Genomic DNA, 17781 nt, shown 5'->3' with positions numbered 1-17781 from the left:
TATAAGGTATGAGTTAAGTGATGATACTGGTTTACATCTCCGTCTTGGACAGTAATGTAATTACCTAGTAACACCTCATGAAAATATTCACATTACCCGCCAATCTTTCAAATTACATATATATGTTATTTCATTTAATCATTAATTTAACAAATATTTACTAAGCAGCTACCATAAACATAGTAATGCGTTGAGCAGTGCAATGAGATAAAGTGTGTCATAAGCTGCTCTGGGTGTATACATGTGTGCTGATGGTGACGTGGTTAGCAGTGTGGACGACTGAGTCATAATACAATACAATTAGAAAATAAATTTTAAAAAGGATATCAAATGTCTCAAATGTCTCACTAACATAATACAAAATCCTTTGAGTTAAAAATCTTGAGAAAAATTACACAATACTTAGGACTGATCAAAAATTTTTATTTATTGTAATATACCTCCATGACCCTTATCTGTACACGAGGGAGAGACACTGGCATGGGACTTATTCCGGGGCATTGGCTCCTAATGACTCCACCACGCCATCTACGTCAACATGGGGCCCTTGGTACCCTCAGTGCTTGGTCGTTAAATATTTAATTAACTAATTAGTTAATTAAAAGCATTCTGGGATTCCAAACGTGGCCTGGAATCAGTGACCCGCCGATTTTCAGGTGCTTTTCTTCGGCAAAGGTCGCCTGTTACCGAGGTGACTTGGCGGCGAGCCTGTTGGGCTTCCCCCTAGGATCATTTCAAGCGCATGACTCATCCCATGAAGGCTCTTAGAGCCAACAGTTCCTCAGTGCTAGTGATAAAGGCCAGAGATGTGGCTCGTTAAGTAGCCTTCAATTAAAAGTGAGCAGGAAGCGTCCGCATTGGCGAGGATTCGATTGGAGATAATCATGGACAGGGAAAGCCGGCGCCTAACTCATTCTCAGTTACCTAATTCCTGATTCTGCCACTCAAGTCCCCGCAGGCTTTGGCTGAGACATGAGCCACCACAGGTGTAGCGCTAAGGTGCCGGTGGGCTCTCAGTCACGCCTGTCACCTACGCTCTCTGGAAGGGTCGGTGTCTCTAGAAGGGCTTTAAGGAGCTTGTGTCCGTTCCTGATCAGGTCTGGACTTGCTCTGTGACTTTGTAGCCTCCCTTCTGCATGCCGTCTTTCCTCGTTTATCAAGGATTAGGCCCCTCTCGCGAGAGAAGGTAATGCTGCCTTTACAGTATATGAGCTCTGCAGAAAGGAATGCTGGAAAGAACACAGAACCCCAAGTCTGGGGACTGGGGCCTTGTGACAGTCCCTCTCTCTCCTGAGCTCCTTTGTCTCTTGCCCTCAGCCTCATCTGAAGATGAGGGGCTTAGAAGAGATGACCGTAAACTCCCTGTGGAGACAGAAATGGCTGCTTGGGCACAAAGTGGCAACAGGTATAATAATCCTGGCAGTATCCTCCAGATCACTCTGGGACTCTTATTTTCCTATGGATGCGCTCCTCCATCCACACCCCTCACAGTGCCGGCACAGCGACTTACTTCCACACGGCAGGGAGAATAGTAAGTGGTTAAGTCAAGGCCAAGTTTCCCATCCTCAGACACTTCTGCGTGGCTGAGAAAATGCTCCTCCCGGAACCCAAACACTGCTCCGTACTCAGGACTCAAGCATGCCTGGAAGTTCCTCTTTTAAGACAAGGGTTTCTAGGACAGCCTGGGCTGGAACAGAGATGCTGGATCAGTGCGAGAGATTAGCCTGAGCCCATCTCCGCAGCAGCCTTCCGGGGGTCTGACCAGGATTGTTATTTGAATACGAGATCCAGAACTATTCTGAGCACCTGTGTCCCATCCCACCCCCTCCGGGAAACGCTGTCACTGTGGCACTCAGCAGTGCTGACGGGCTGTTCCCACACTCAGGCAATGGGTCATGAAAGGAGCCAAAACGGTTTTTCTGCAGCAGCTCTCCCATTGGGCCTTGTGCCTACACCCCAAGCTCTGCTATCGTATTTAACCATTCACTATGGCAGTGAAATGAAACTGATGAGCTACTGCAGGAGGAAATGCATTTCTAAAGCCGGGCCGGGGTGGCTCAGAGAGTGCGGGTGGGGAGACGGAGAGAAAAAAGATGCTGTGATCTTTACGGTTTTATGTATATAATTAAGACTCCCTTAAATCTGGGCAACTTGACAGTTTACGTTGATCTCTTTACCTTGCCAACTAAAATGTGCTGCAATTCCCCTTGGGTTGTTGACAGGTTGTTAAAACACAGCAACATGCCCTCATCTGACCCGCCCGGCTGCAGTCTTTACTCGCGGCTCTGGGTCTCTGGCTCAGCCAGGGGGAGGCGTGGCCTTAGCAGAGTGCACCAGGTTCACAGCCTTGAAGCGGCAGAATACAGGGCACCAAAGGGGCCGAGCTGCTGTGCACGGGCACAGTAAGCAGGGCCTGGCATAGGTAGGAAGGAGGCGAGCACCTGCAAGTGTGACGAAGTTCCTAGGCAGAAAAAAGAGGCTGTTAGAGGAGAAAACAGAATAGCAGGTCAGAGTCTCTAAGAGATGTGATTTCCACATTTGGGCGCATTTGTGTATGTTTGTACAGTAAAGGTCACTCTCAGCCCAGGGACATTGACCTCCAGAAGGCCTTGGTATGGTGCAGGAGGAGAGCAGTATAGTCCTGGCTTGATGAGCTCTGTCGCTGAAATGGCAAGGGGTTTGCTGCAGTAAGGTTGGGGTCAATGGGATAACCTTTCGAAATCAACATGGCAGCAAGGGAGAGGAAAAGGAACACGTAAAATAGTTTTCTTTTCTTTTTCCAAAACAAAACAAAACTAAACCATATTTCAAATCCTTTTTCCTGCTGGAATCAAGAACATGTAGACGAAGCCTGCTTTAAAAGTTTACTGTAAACCTGTGTACAGTCATATATGTTAATTTTATAAGGATAAGAGTACAACCTGCACATATGACCCAAATATTATCAAGTCCCAGATGAAGTTATATTAACATTAACACGTATCAGGGGCAGCCACATAACTGTGGAGCCCAGTGCAAAGTGAAAATGAGGGGCTATTAATTTAAAAATCAGGAAAAAGTTTCCATCAAAAGGAATAAAATATGAAACCCTTCAATTTTTTCTGCAATCTTTCTTTTGACCTTTCATGGTATTTTTAAATGTTTTTCTAAGTAAAAAAAGATTAAGAAATTTATATTTACATTACCATTCACTTTTATCTCGTGCAATGCCTGTTTTAAATGCAAATATAATAGCACTTAGGTAGTATATAGAATCAATGAAATTACATAATTTAGTTTATATATGCATATGAATTTCTTCTAAAATAGCAGAAACACCGGGCAAAACTAACTCAACTGTTTTTATTTTATGTCTTGATATGCATACACTCTCTGCCATCTGCTTACTGATGACTAAGGAGATATTGAAAGGTAAAGAACTATGGTTTTCCTACCTGTCTCTGTCCTTCTGTTCCATCACATTCAGTGTGAGTGGTTGGCCAATATAGGGAATCAACTCAAGAAAGAAAAGATGGGTGCTGTATATTGTGCTAGGACTCAAAGGACTGCCACATCTCAGCAGTCTAAGTACAAGTAAAAAACAAACAAATTAAAAACAAGAGTTATATTTAAAGAACTACTATGATGGGACAGATATCACAGCTAGTGTGTTGTATTAAGAAAATAGTATAGCCGGGGCGGTGGCTCACGCCTGTAATCCTAGCACTCTGGGAGGCTGAGGCGGGCAGATTGCTCAAGGTCAGGAGTTCGAAACCAGCCTGAGCAAAAGCGAGACCCCATCTCTACTATAAATAGAAAGAAATTAATTGGTCAACTAATATATATAGAAAAAATTAGCCGGGCATGGTGGCGCATGCCTGTAGTCCCAGCTACTTGAGAGGCTGAGGCAGGAGGATTGCTTGAGCCCAAGAGTCTGAGGTTGCTGTGAGCTAGGCTGACGCCACGGCACTCACTCTAGCCTGGGCAACAAAGTGAAACTCTGTCTCAAAAAAATAAAAGAAAAGAATATAGAAACTGAAAAATTCTGTAGTAGAGAGAGAGAGAAAGTGGAGAGTTGGAAAGGTCAACACCATCAGTATCATCGGCCTCATCAAATTTTCAACTAGAAGAAATAGTCTCTTAGATGAGAACATTTAACTCTTGGTTGGGTTTGGAAAAGTAAAGATGGAAAATAATGCCAACAGTAGGGTCAAGGTGATGAAAAATTAGGATAGAAAGTCCTGGATCAGAATTCAAGGTCCTAGCTAAGGCATTTTGGCTTGATATTATGACCATTGTCATTATTGGTAAGAAAACAGTAAGAGTTACCATTTGGTGATTCCCTGCTCCATGCTAGGAGCTGTGGCCATCTTTATATGCGTTAATTAACTCCTTTAATCTTCATGACAAGGCATGAGTTAGGTACTATTAATTGGCCTCTTTTTTTTACAGAACCAATTTCATTAGATAACTTGCCCATGCTTTACATATGGTAACAGAGGGGCTAGAACATTTAGGGAAAAATAATTGGATCATTCAGAGCAGAAGAATGACAGGATGGAGGCTGGAGGCGGCTGAATCCACTAATACTCTGTAGGACCTATTGGGGGAGAGCTTTCTGGAAGCAAAAGCAATCTGCACAATCTCAAAATCACATAGAGGTGAAATTTTAAAAGTATGGACCAGGGAGAAGCAATGGAAATGTAAAAGGAAGAGAAAAATGGAAGAAAAAATGCAAAAGAAACATCAGAGATTTGAAGTCTGTCTTGTGGGCTAAGAGGTAGCAAAGAATCAAAAGACTTATCTTACAGCAAAGGTTACAGAGTCATGGTCCACTGGCTGAATTTGGTCAACAGGCTGTTTTGTTTGGGGAGCTAGTAATGGAATTACTAGCCAACATTTAAAAATTAGAAAGTACATAAGAATAGGAAATTTTGGTTAATTATTTGTTTTAGATAGAAAACTTTGGCAACATGGATCCTCATTTACTTATGGTAATTGTCAATCCGAGTCTCCTTCACCTAGTTCTTGTTTTCTCCACTCCATGGAGTCCTACTGAGTACATGTCATTTCTTTTCATTATCTATCTGGCCTCCATTAGGAGCATTTGAGTGGTTAATACCTGTTTATGCATATAAATATCTTGCTGAAAAGATTTCTTTAGATAATGTATGTGAAAGTGCTTTGTAAATTATCAAGTAGTATATAAATATATATGCGATATTATTAAATTATCTTAATCTGGCCCCATCACACTTTGTGAGCAAAAGGACCAACCAACAATTCAGTGGAGTAAGGAATTTATCCCGAAGCATCAACTCATCCTGTAGGTCTTACCTTTGTTTATGCATTTATTCACTTAGTAAGTATTCACTCAGCATTGCACAAGACACTACAACAACCAAGACTTAAATCAATAATTGTTTGTTGCCCGCTTAAAATTTTCTAGGTATAGAGTTACAATGGTGAACAAGGTAGAGAAAGCTTGTACTCTCAAGAAGCTCATAGACTATTATAGAAGGAATAAAGTAGAAATAAACACAAAAGAAAAAAATGAAAATGGTCTCCTCTCTCATCAAAATGGTAAGACAATGTCAGAATATAAAAAATAAATGAGTAATATGAAATTAAAAACTAAGATAATGTCAGGAAAATGCTGTGAAGAAAATAAAACAGTTATAAAGCAGAGCGACCGACTGAGAGTGGCTGTGGGGAGACATTTAGATAAGGGTGGCCAGGGTCCACCCGAGGTGATGGCAGCTGAGCTGAAACTTGATTGGTAACAAGAAGGCTGTCACAGTGGTGGGCGCCTTCGTGTCAAAGTCCCCAAGGTTAGCTCAAGCTCGGCACGTGTGAGAAAGAGCAAGATGAGTTTGTGGGGAGGTTGATGAGGGAGAGCAAAGCCGTATGAGCCAAGGCGGGGCAGCTGGGCACGGGCCAGGCGGTGCAAAGCTGAAGGGCCGGGTTTCTCTGCCCGAGTGACTCGCGTCTAGTGCAGGAGGCAGACGCGTAAACAAATTTTGACATTCTACTGCGGCCTGATAAATGCTACGATAGCGTCCTACAGCTGATAAGAGCACAGGGGATCTGCCCTTCCTCCTGGAACTTGGCAAGTGATTGTCTGTGATCGTCCCCACCCCGACCACCACACCACCACACCACCCCCTGTTCCCTCCTCAGTGGGGTTCCCAGGCAACCACCCCCCCCATCCATCCAAGTGGCTTCTGCACGGGAAGCACAGAATGGGCTCCTTGCCGGTAAGTCGGAGCCCTTGGGAAGAAAGGCATTCAGTAAACAAGGCTTGGGTTATCTCAGTGCTTTGGAGATCAAAGCGCTTTCCAAACATTCACTAATTGAGCATATCATGCTGCAGACTGTCAGTGCGGTAATGAGTCTCAGTTTAAGCTCTTTATTTCTTTCTCAAATGCCTGTCTACTCTTTGAAGGTGTGTCTTCTACATTCACTGCAGTTGACAGAAAGCTTTAATTGTCTTCCTTTCTCCAATCCTAGAGAACTTCATCTCAGTTTGGGGGGTGGGAGAGTTTGGTGAGCATTAGGCTCCTTCCCTCATAGGTATTTTCTAATTTTTGTTTTTTGAGACAGAGTCTCACTCTGTTGCCTGAGCTAGAGTGCTTTGGTGTCAACCTAGCTCACAGCAACCTCAAACTCCTGGGCTCAAGCGATCCTCTTGCCTCAGCCTCCTGAGTAGCTGGGACTACAGGCACATGCCACCATGCCCGGCTAATTTTTTCTATATATTTTTAGTTGTCCAGCTAATTTTTTCCACTTTTGGTAGAGACAGGGTCTTACTCTTGCTCAGGCTGGTCTCGAACTCCTGACCTTGAGCCATCCACCAGCCTCGGCCTCCCAGAGTGCTAGGATTACAGGCGTGAGCCACCATGCCCGGCCCCCTATAGTCATTTTGAGAACTTTTTTATTAGAGATTTCTGTTGATGAAACTGAGACTACAGGGTCTATTCCTGTCTGGACCAGTCTCTGAACCCAGGGACACCCCTAATCTTGGCTAACGTTCTCACAACTACATTTTGTCACAAGGAAGACTGGGAAGAGCCTAAATAGATCCATCCTTTAGAATCACTTGCTGACTAGTTGAAAATACAGGTTCCTGACACCCTCTGCAGAATTATTGAACCCGAATTACAGAAATCTACATTTTCATAAGCTTTCTAGTTGCTTCTTATGCACATGCGATTGAAAAACCACTGCAGCAAAAATCTACTCAATGCTCAGGTAAATTCAGTCCTATTCAGTAAAGATGAAGCACCAACCAAATACAAGGCACTGAGCCAGTGGCTGCTGAGGAAAGAGAAAGAAGGAAGGCTCGGTTCCAGCTCACGAAATATGCGTTACAGTGAGCAGGAAAGACGAGTAAGAAGACAGGTGATTCTAATACAAGATAGGGCATGCAGAGCATAGCGATGGTCCCGGTAGGCAGGGGTGAGCCCAGTTGTGGGTCAAGAAATGAAGCGTGCCGCCTTTCCGGTGGGACTGTGGAGGCTGATGAAGACTTCGACTCTCACAGGGTTGGCAGTGAGAGAGTCCTGGGTCCTGGCCGTGGCTCTGCTACCGCACCGTGTAACCTTGGACAAGTCACCTAACTTCTCCATGGCAGTGTACTCATCTGTAAAAGGAGGTGGCTGGCAAGATGACCACCCAGTCACTTTACTGCTCTGGGTTTCTCTGCCTCGGTGATGGAGGGGCAGGAATTTTGGGTTCTCAGAGTGGCTGGATAAAGACTGGGAGGCGGGCAGAGCTCTGCGCCAGGCGGGGAGGTGTGTTGAGGCTGGAACCCCTGTGGGCCACGTTCCCAGACAGGTTTGGCAAGAAGAAGAAGTGCAGCTTGTGTGGTGGCTGTCACTGCTGGTTTCAAAGTTGTTTACTTCTTGCTAAATGCTCACAGTAGGGGGAAAAATGCAGTTTGTTGCTGCTGCCGCCATATGATTTGTTGTAGCAATAAACAGAAGATTTTCTCACAAGAGAGGTCAGTTATAGCTCTGTAACTAACATTGAATGCAGAGGAATAAAAGGCTGAGGAGGAAGTACTGTGAGTGGGACTTCTGTCCTGTCCTGGGTATAAGTGGACCTCAAGGGGACAGGGCTCAGGTGTGCAAGAGGAGTGCTCAGTAAACGGAGCTTCTATTCCATGTCTCTTTACACACTGCTCATGGCTTACCGGCTTGCTGGGCATGGAGAAATGGGTCAAAATGTGCACAGGTGGCTCTGGCGAGCTTGAAGCTGGCTCCTGCTCCCCGCTGCTCGTGAGCATTCAGAGGGCTGTATCTACAGGTACTCACGTTTTACATTTTATACATAGTCCCAAATTGCTCCCAACTCCCAAGGCTGTATGCTCTGGAATTCCCACAACAATGTAAATTGTGCCCCTTGCCAACCCTAAGGATCATCAGACTTTTAACATGTTACCAGTTGGTCACAATACATGTTACGAGGTTTGACTCATCCAAAGAACAAACATCCAGGAACTCTAGGTACTGAGAAGAATCAGGAAGGGTCAGGGGGAAGTGGAGATGAGAATCTCTCGTGTTCTTTTTGTTGAGGACAGAAATCTTCCTCCATGAAAGAGATCACATTGCTACTACTGCACACTTTGCTTTTCTCTGTGTGATGTTTTCTGGTGCGACTCCTTATTTCCCCCATTCTTGTCTAGAGCGAATGTGCCTTACTTATCTGCAGGTGCATAGAAGTAGCAAGTGGTTTGGGATTATTTCACTGCCATGTCTATATCACAGACACACAGGAAGATTCCAGAGCACTAAGAGATTCCAGAGCCTCAGACAGGAGCAAGGAGGAGCCCCTCCGTCTCCAAAGAGCAGATCATGCTTTCCCGGCACTCTCTGCGAAGGCAGCTTGGCCAGGTCATAATTGGCACTCCTCACTCCTCCCACAGGCGTAAATTTTCACTTCCATTTCGTGGAGTGGTGGTGGAAGCATGGAGAGAGAGAGAAAGAACTGTATCATTTCCCAGCATCCTGCTCAGAAAAGATAAACTATGTTCACAAACCTTATCCCATGGGGCATTGGTACACTCAGATGGTTTCTGGAAGTCCTATATCACCCGAGAAAGGAGAACTCACTCTGCTGAGATTGAGGTATTGTTTTCCAAGTAGATGTGATCCTTTGTCAAACACTATAGTCTCTTTTCTCATGGGAATGTGGCAGTCTCATTCTGGATGGTGCAGAGCATTAATTAATAAATAAGGAATCCCCAAACTATGATTTCAGAACAACATACTTAGAAATCATTCATTGCAGCAAACGTAAAATAAAAAATAGAAAATAAAGTTTTTGGACATTTGATCAAATGAAGTGACATGTTGCCGGATACATCAGCAGCTCACCTGATTATATATTCTGTTGGAAACTGTACTGAAGCATCTGAAAATTCATATATATTTATGGTAAGAAGTCATATGTCAACTGTAGGCAACCACATCCACTTGAAGTGGAGATCTTGCAATTATCCCAAATTAATGTAGACAATTGGCAGGATATAGCCATAAACAAAAATAAATATATTTTCTATGTGGCTTAGATCATCTCTTAAGTACTAGAAGAACAAGTTGGATAAAAAAATATACACCATGCTTTTATACCAATAACATCTGCATAAGACTTAGGACATAAGAGCATACAGCAAGGATAACTCTCCATTTTACACCTTCCAGAACACACAAAAGAGACAATTATTCCTTTTCTTTCCAAATTTTCCCCAAAATAATTGGATTTAAAACCTGTTAAGTCATTGACAGAGTCATAGCTATACAACGGTTACTTCTATTTTTACATTATATATTCACTGGAAATTAAGAGAGAAAAGCAAGTACATCATTTAAAATTAAAGAAATATTCCCTTTCTGATTTGAGGAAATTAATTTTCTTGGCAAGGGCAGAAAAGGATGTTTTATTGACACAATTGAATGGCTCAAAGCCAGATTTTGTGTAAAGACACAGAAAGATTCCTTTTTTTAGGGAAAGTCTAAGGAAGTTCTCCTTATTGGGCATAAGGCGCCCAATTATCTTCTCTTTTCCCACAAGGTTGTTATCTCCTTTCCATCCAAACTTTCCTTTGAAGTCAGCCATGGTCCAACACAAATAAGAGACAAAGTGTGGAGATAAGAATCTAGATGGAGATAAGTAGCTGGGCTCTGCCTCCGCCTCAGGGGCCAGGCAACCAGAAAAAGCTAAAACTTTTCCAAAACCTACCAAAGCTCAGTAACAAACATGAGAAACTTTCTTTTCTGAAAAAGAAATGGTACCTGAGCAAGGATTTCCCCAATGGAATACGGAGTTTTACGATGAGAGAAACGTCCCCGTGTCTATTGTAAATTTTACCTTTCTCTGGTTTTGAGTCAACAAGCAGCTGGAGAGTGGAGGCGAGAGTCCTTTTGAGTTTATGCATGCAAGATTCTAAGTCAGCACTGGTGGAAGACGTTCTTTATTTCTTCCAAACATGTGGAAAGCTCCATCCTTCCTCTTGTATACAGAGTTTCCCAGACATCTGAACTCCCTGACTCTCTAAAAGGCAACTGCAAAAATATTCAAATGTATTCAGCTAATTTCTTTATCTTGCAAGGGTATCTGAAAAGCTAATCAAAACAAAACATTCTTATTCCTCCAGCCATACCTGCCTACAATTACACCCTGTTGCCCCAATAACTCCTGTGCTTCTGTGTAGTTATGTCTCATGGACTGACACCGAGCTTCTAATCCATGGAGAACTAAAGCTTGGAGGATAGAAATATATGCACAAATGCAATCCTTATTCATTTACTCAATTTTGGGAAAAGTTTCAGTGATCTAGGGATCCCTGCCACAATCCTGATGCTGGGGATGGAAAAATGCATAAGATACATTTCTTTTTATAGAGGGTCTAACAGGAGCAACAGAAATTCAAATAATCACAATGCAATGTGATGGAATGCCATGAGATATGCTAATTAATGCTCACGTTTATGAGCTGTGATGTTAAAAACAGAGACCTGTGCCCACTTGGAAGTTTTGCCTGCCTTTTCTGAAGACAGAGCCTCCAGTTTTCATGGTTTTGAATAGCCTTAAATGCTGTCTGTATTTATGCAAGCTGATAGACTGTTTTTTAAAAAAATTATAAATGTAAATCTGTCCCACATTTATTATGAATATAATTGTACTACATAATTTTATTCTGGTCCAGTATACAACTGAACTAACTGAACTAACATGCACGTTGGATATAGTAACCTCTCCGTATATCCGGGGGATACAGTCCCAAGACATGCAGTGAATACCTGAAACCAAAGACAGTGTACCGAACACTATACCACACTGTGTTTTCATTCTATATATACATGCCTATGATAAAGTTTAATTTATAAGTAAGGCACAATAAGAGATTAACAACACTAATAATAAAATGGAACAACTATAACAACATACTATAAAAAAAGTTACTTGAATGTGGTCCCTCTTTTTTTCTCTCTCAAAAGAGCTTATTGGCTTGTACTCTCCTATTTTTGAATAGTTTACTGGGGGTAACTGAAACGGGGAAAGTGAAACTGCTAAGGAGAGGAGACCACTGCACTGCTTCAGAGACAACCGCAGCTGCACGTGTCTCCTAGTTACAGAAGGAAAAGATGATATCGGTAGGAAAACTCCAGAAGAACGGAAGACGGTGCAATTTTAATCCATAATATCCATCATCTTTGAAACCATTTTTGCCGAAGATGTTAAATAAAATAGAATGGACTAGTTTGAATCTCACTCCTATTCTAGCCTCACCCCAACTTTTGTCAAACATTCTGACAAGCTCTAAAATGACTAAAATTATCGACAACAGAATAAGTAACAATTCAGTCTAGGCATTTATGGAATCAGTCAACTCTTGGGAAAGACAGGTATGAATAGGCTTAGAGAAATTGTACAAAATATTTAATTAATTTACTTTTCTCATCCTTTGAAAACAATTGGTATGAAAACCTTAAGAACTGGTTTAGCTAGGAAATATAAAATTATCTGTGGGGTAACTCAGAGTTGGATATTTTTTAAATACTCATAATTGAATCATCTGCATTTCAAAAATGTTTGCCTGAACAATATATAATAGTTTTTTACAAGCCTGAATAGTTCTTTTTTTCTGTTATAGCATTTTATTTTTCCTTTCAGTATTGTGTCTTCCTTGTCCTTCACTTCCTTTTTCTTCTTGTGGCCTACCTATCCTGTTTATTTTCATAGTATGTAATGTTCTGTAAATATCCACAGAATGAAGCTGATTTCCTCTTTTAAATTTTTTAAAAATTTTTAAATTTTTATGGGTATATAATAGTTGTATATATTTATAGGATACATGTGATATTTCGATACAGGCATATAATGTGAATTAACGTCACCTCAGGCATATATCATTTCTTTGTGTAGAAACATTCTAATTCCACTCTTTTAATTATTTTTAAGTAGACTCTAATTCTTGATTATAGTTCCTTTGTTGTGCTATCAAATATTGTTCATTCTGTCTAACTAACTATATTTTAGTTAAGATAGTTAGCACCCATTAACCCACCCCCACTTTATTCCCTTCCCAGCTTCCACTAACCAGCATTCTACTCTCTGTCTCCAGGAAATCACTTGTTTTTAATACTTAGCTCCCATGGATGAGTGAGAACATATGGAATTTGTCTTTCTGTGGTTGGGTTATTTCACTTAACATAACGTTCTCCGGTTCCAAACATGTTGTTGCAAATGGCAGGACTGCATTCTTCTTGTGGCTGCATAATATTCCCCTGTGTACAGGTACTACAATTTCTTTATCCATTCCTCCGTTGATGGACACTTCGGCTGATTCCAAATCTTGGCCATTGTCAATAGCGCTACAATAAATATGGGAATGCAGATATCTTTTAGATACACTGATTTATATTTTCTTTTGGATATATACCCAGCAGTGGGATTGTGGGGACATATGGTAGTTCTATTTTTAGTTTTTTGAGGAACGTCCATACTGTTCTCTGTAGCGGTTGCACTAATTTACATTCCCACCAACGGCGTACAAAGGTTCCCCTTTCTCCACATCCCCGCCAGCATTTGTTATTGCCCTTTTCATAAAAACTGTTTTAATTGGGGTAAGATGATATCTCACTGTAGTTTTGGTTTGCACTTCTCTGATGACTAACGATGGTGAGCTTTTTCATATACCTGTTGGCCATTTTATGTCTTCTTTGAGAAATGTCTATTCAGCCCATTTTTAATTGGATTATTTGATTTTTTTCCTATTGAGTTTTTGGAGCACCTTATATATTCTAGTTACTAATCCCTGGTCAGACAGGTAGTTTGGAAATATTTTCTCCCATTCCGTGGATCCTCTCTTCACTTTGTTGATTGCTTCCTTAGCTGTGCAGAAGTTTTTAGCTTGATGGGATCCCATTTGTCCACTTTTGCTTCGGTTGCCTGTGGTTTGGGGCATTGTTCACGAAGTCCTTGCCCAGACCAATGTCCTGAAGCTTTTCCTGAATGTTTTATTTTAGTGATTTCATAGTTGCAGGTTTCAGATCATTATTTCTTCTTCATGTTTGAAGGATACAGTATTCTCAGGTTAAGATTTTTTTCTTTCAAGCACTTTGAATGTGTCACGCTACTCTCTCCTGCTCTGTAATGTTTCCACGAGAAGTCTGCTGCCAGACATATTGGAGCTTCTTTAAATGTTATTTTTTTTTCTTTTTCCTTGTTTGCCTTAGGACCTTTTCTTTATCCATGACCTTTGGGAGCTTGATTATTAAATGCCTTGAGGGTGTCTTGTTTGGGTTTAATCTTTTTGGTGTTTGTGACCTTCTTGGACCTGAATATTGATCTCTTTCTCTAGGTTTGGAAAGGTCTCTGTTATTATTTCTTTAAATAAACTTTCTACCCTCATCTTTCTCTCTAGCTCCTCTTTAAGGCCAATAACTCTTAGATTTGTTGTCCTGGGATTTTTTCTTTCACGAGGGGAGAAGAGCACTAGCAGCCTCTAGTCTGTCACCTTGCTGATGTCACTCCCCGGCACTTTTTCCCCTTAATGCCACCTCTAGTCATTCTCACCAAGCTTAAATCCTTAGAGAACCTAGTTTCATTAAGGTTAAGTCATATCTTTTATGTTTCAGGAATGAATGTTTGTGTTCGCCAACATACAATCAACTAAACAATTGTATTTCGGTTGGCTGTATTTATAATTTCTGTGCCAATCTGTAGTCATTTCCTGTATAATTCAGAAAATACATTTTGGTATTTGATACAAATTTACAATTGATGGCACTTTAAGAGGCTACTGGAAAGTTTTCCTAAGATTGTCTTAGTCAGAGTTGCTCTGATAACCCTAACCACATGAAGAGTGTTCCGTTGATAGCCACGCAATCCAGATGAAGGGTTTGTGGGTTGCTCATCACCTGTGGTTTAGAAGAAATAGAGCATCAACATCCCACGTGGAACAAATGTATGTAGGCAAGGAAATGCATCAGCCTCTTTCCAGCTACATTGTTTACCTGGCCTTTATGAGAAACTGACTAAAAGTAACTGGTAGCCATAAAAATGTTGATAAACACTTTATGAAAGGGCACAAACATGAGATTAGGCAACTTCAAGAGAATGGTCACTTGCCTACTTTGAGGCAAGCTTCTAAAGTAACACTGTGCAGTTGAAGCATAATGAGAGCCATGCACATAATTTTAAATTTACTAGTAGCTAGACAATAAAAAATAAACAGAAATAGATGAAATTACTTTTAATGATGTAGTTTATTTAACCCAATAGATCTAAAATGTTATCATTTAACATGTAATCAATATAAAATTATTAATGAGATATTCTTTTTTTCATTCTGAGTCTTCACAATATGATATGTATTTTATACTTACAGAACATGTCAATTCTGACCAGCTGCATTCCAAGTGCTCCATATTTACGGCATGCTTAGAAAAGCTTCTTAATCCCTTGGAGCATCAATTTCTAACTTTGCAAAGTCTACTTATTAACTGGTTGTTAATATTAAGTAAAACAATTTGTGATATTTATAATTGGTAGGGAAACCAATTTGGCTTCAAATATAGTTATATGCAGTCTTATAAATGCTGGAGTCTTGACATTCATGCTTGCTTAAAAAGAAATCTAGGAATTTGACAACTTGATATCCTGAAATTTCTAGAATAGCAGCTCCCCTGACTCTTAGATGAAAATGAGTGAAGAGCCAATGACTTTTCTTATTGTTCTCATGTAGTAAAAATTCTCATATATTTTCCAATAAGAAAAATAATCTTAGTTCAACAAGTAACATATCCAGCCTGATTTATAGTCAAATAAATCTAAAATTAAAACATTTCTCCTCCTTCAACATAGACTTATTGCTGCTCACAGTGTAAAAAGACGTATGGTCAGTACTCCTCTCTTTCCCCAGCTAGTGCTATCACTTCCTCTGAGTGCTTTGATCTCTTGGCTGGCATAGTTGTGATGGTCTAGCGCTGGTACTCTCTGGGCCTAAAAAGTGCCTGAAGAGGACGTATTTCTCTCATGAGATACCCTGAGGGGCGGCTCCATGCTACTGGGCATCTGTCGACTGCAGTTGTCTTCAGCTATGCAAAGACATCTCTTTCTAGCTGGCTGCCTATGGCTTCTTAACTCCTACGTACCCAGGATTACACCTACTGATTCTTTTCGTTACTATTTGGCTTCACTAGATGGTCCTCTTGGGCAGAATCTAAGCCACGCCACCCTAGTCTGGCACCAAGCCCACATCATGCCATGCTATACACGAATGAATCCTCTGCTTCTACACCCTCGGTGTGACCAGAATAGCCATTTCCTTTCCTCAACTTGAATTTGTAAGTATACTATCAGTCCTTTGTGCCACTTACATTCCTTGAAAAATCCATACCAAGCACTTGTCATGTTAAACCCGTCTCTCTTAAGATTGAGTTGAGGGAAAATCTTCCCTCTCTCCATAGGCAGGCATATTACACACCAATACTCTATTAAAAATTCTCTACTCTCCAGTTCCCAACCTTATAACTTTGATGGGTGAAAGGAGTTTGAACCAATGAAGTCTACTTTCTTTGCAGATACTACAAGATGGTTTCACACTTCATTTTTAAAAGACTGTGGTACCTATTGCCTATAAATACTGCCTTTATATATTTTAGTCTTTAGAAATATTTATTAATTAAACTATATTAATAGAAAAGTTCTTGTGTTTCAAAAGACACAATTTTAAAAGAGGGTCAAAGTAAAACCTTAGTCTGAGAGAAGTTAATTGCAATATATTTAACTAACAAAGGGTTGCTATATAAAGAACACACAAATATCAATAAGCAAAGCAAACAAACAAACTTAAGTAATAAGCAAAAAATATGAATAGAAGGGAGCTCAAGTAGATAATAAATATATGAAAATATGTTTGGCCTCATTAGTAAAACAAAGGTATGGCTGGCTGGTAGCTCTTATGTAACATGAGCAAGAAAGAAAATTTGTGGTTGGTTGCCACTGATGTATTAGCACTATTCGTTAACACAGAAAAAACGAACTAATGTACCGATAAAGCCAAGTGGGATTCAGCAAGGTGGTCTAGTCTTAGAGCTGTCTTTCACCAGCTAAGAAACTCAGTCCACCTTCTTGGGCAGGAATCAAATGTAGGATGGCTGGCCAGCTGTGTTTAGGCAAATACCTTCTCTTGGAAACCAGAGAAGTGGGGAATAAACCTTCATCTGTAACGTACTCTTCTCAGAGATTATAATTAAAGTACAAACCAGACACGTGTTTCGATGTTGGATTCTGGGTAGATTTTTGGACCAACTAAAAGACCCTCTGGAGTCCCAGTGAATCATCTTTGGCCTCCCCCACACGTTACCAGCATTTTTTTTTGGCAAGAAAAACCCACTTTACCCTTAATTTCAATATTCCACTGCATCATCTCTAGGAGATCATGCCCTTTGTAATCATAAACATTCGTGCCAATCAAAAATTAGCCTCCTAAGGTCTTAAATAAAATGTAGTAAATAAAGAATGAAAATGTGCCTTTATAAAGCTATTATTCTCTGGAACCTATCTGCATTAATGCAAACTGCTCAGAAACGCATGAAAAATGAATGAAGTTATGCAGCTCCTGTTGATATTTCTGGTGTCCCATGTGTAAAGATCTAAATCAGGCCTCTCAAACCCAGTGGCCAAGGCAGTCCAAATCTAGCACTCTTTCCAAAATAGACAGTTTAGCTTATAGTACTGGTGACACTATCGAGTTGGTAATTTTGATATTTAAAATGTCTGTGCTATGTTATATTATAGAGTTACTGTGGCCCACACATTATTAATAGAACTTTTAAACATAAGATTTAGCACTTTTGATGGATTCAACTAATGTGCTTAGGCAGACTCTTTGAGTATATTTTAAGGTATAGTGAATCAAATAATATACCTATATTTTATCTATAAAAGTTCTTTATAATCTCTGCCATGAAATTCCATGGGGTGGACTGTGGATGTAGTTATTGACTACAAGTCTTTGTCTTGGCTACACAGCACAACACAGAGGAGGATGAACCCTCCCGACTCACTTAGCACTTTTGTGTTTAGTAGACTTATTCTCATGCTGAGGGACCTATAGAAAGAGAAAAATTCCAAAACTACATTATTTCAGGAAAAGTTTAAAGCCATACTTCGTCCCTAGCTTATCTACAGTCACTCAACCTTCACCATTGATCGTGTAAATATTTGTTTTAGATGAACCACACCAGTGCTGGAGCTGACTGCAGTGCTGACGATGACCTCTTGGTACAT

Source organism: Microcebus murinus, chromosome 26 (genome assembly GCF_040939455.1).
Source record: "Microcebus murinus isolate Inina chromosome 26, M.murinus_Inina_mat1.0, whole genome shotgun sequence".
In the NCBI taxonomy this organism is placed as follows: Eukaryota; Metazoa; Chordata; class Mammalia; order Primates; family Cheirogaleidae; genus Microcebus; species Microcebus murinus.
The sequence above is the reverse complement of the archived record's forward strand: the minus strand, read 5'-3'. Positions refer to the sequence as shown.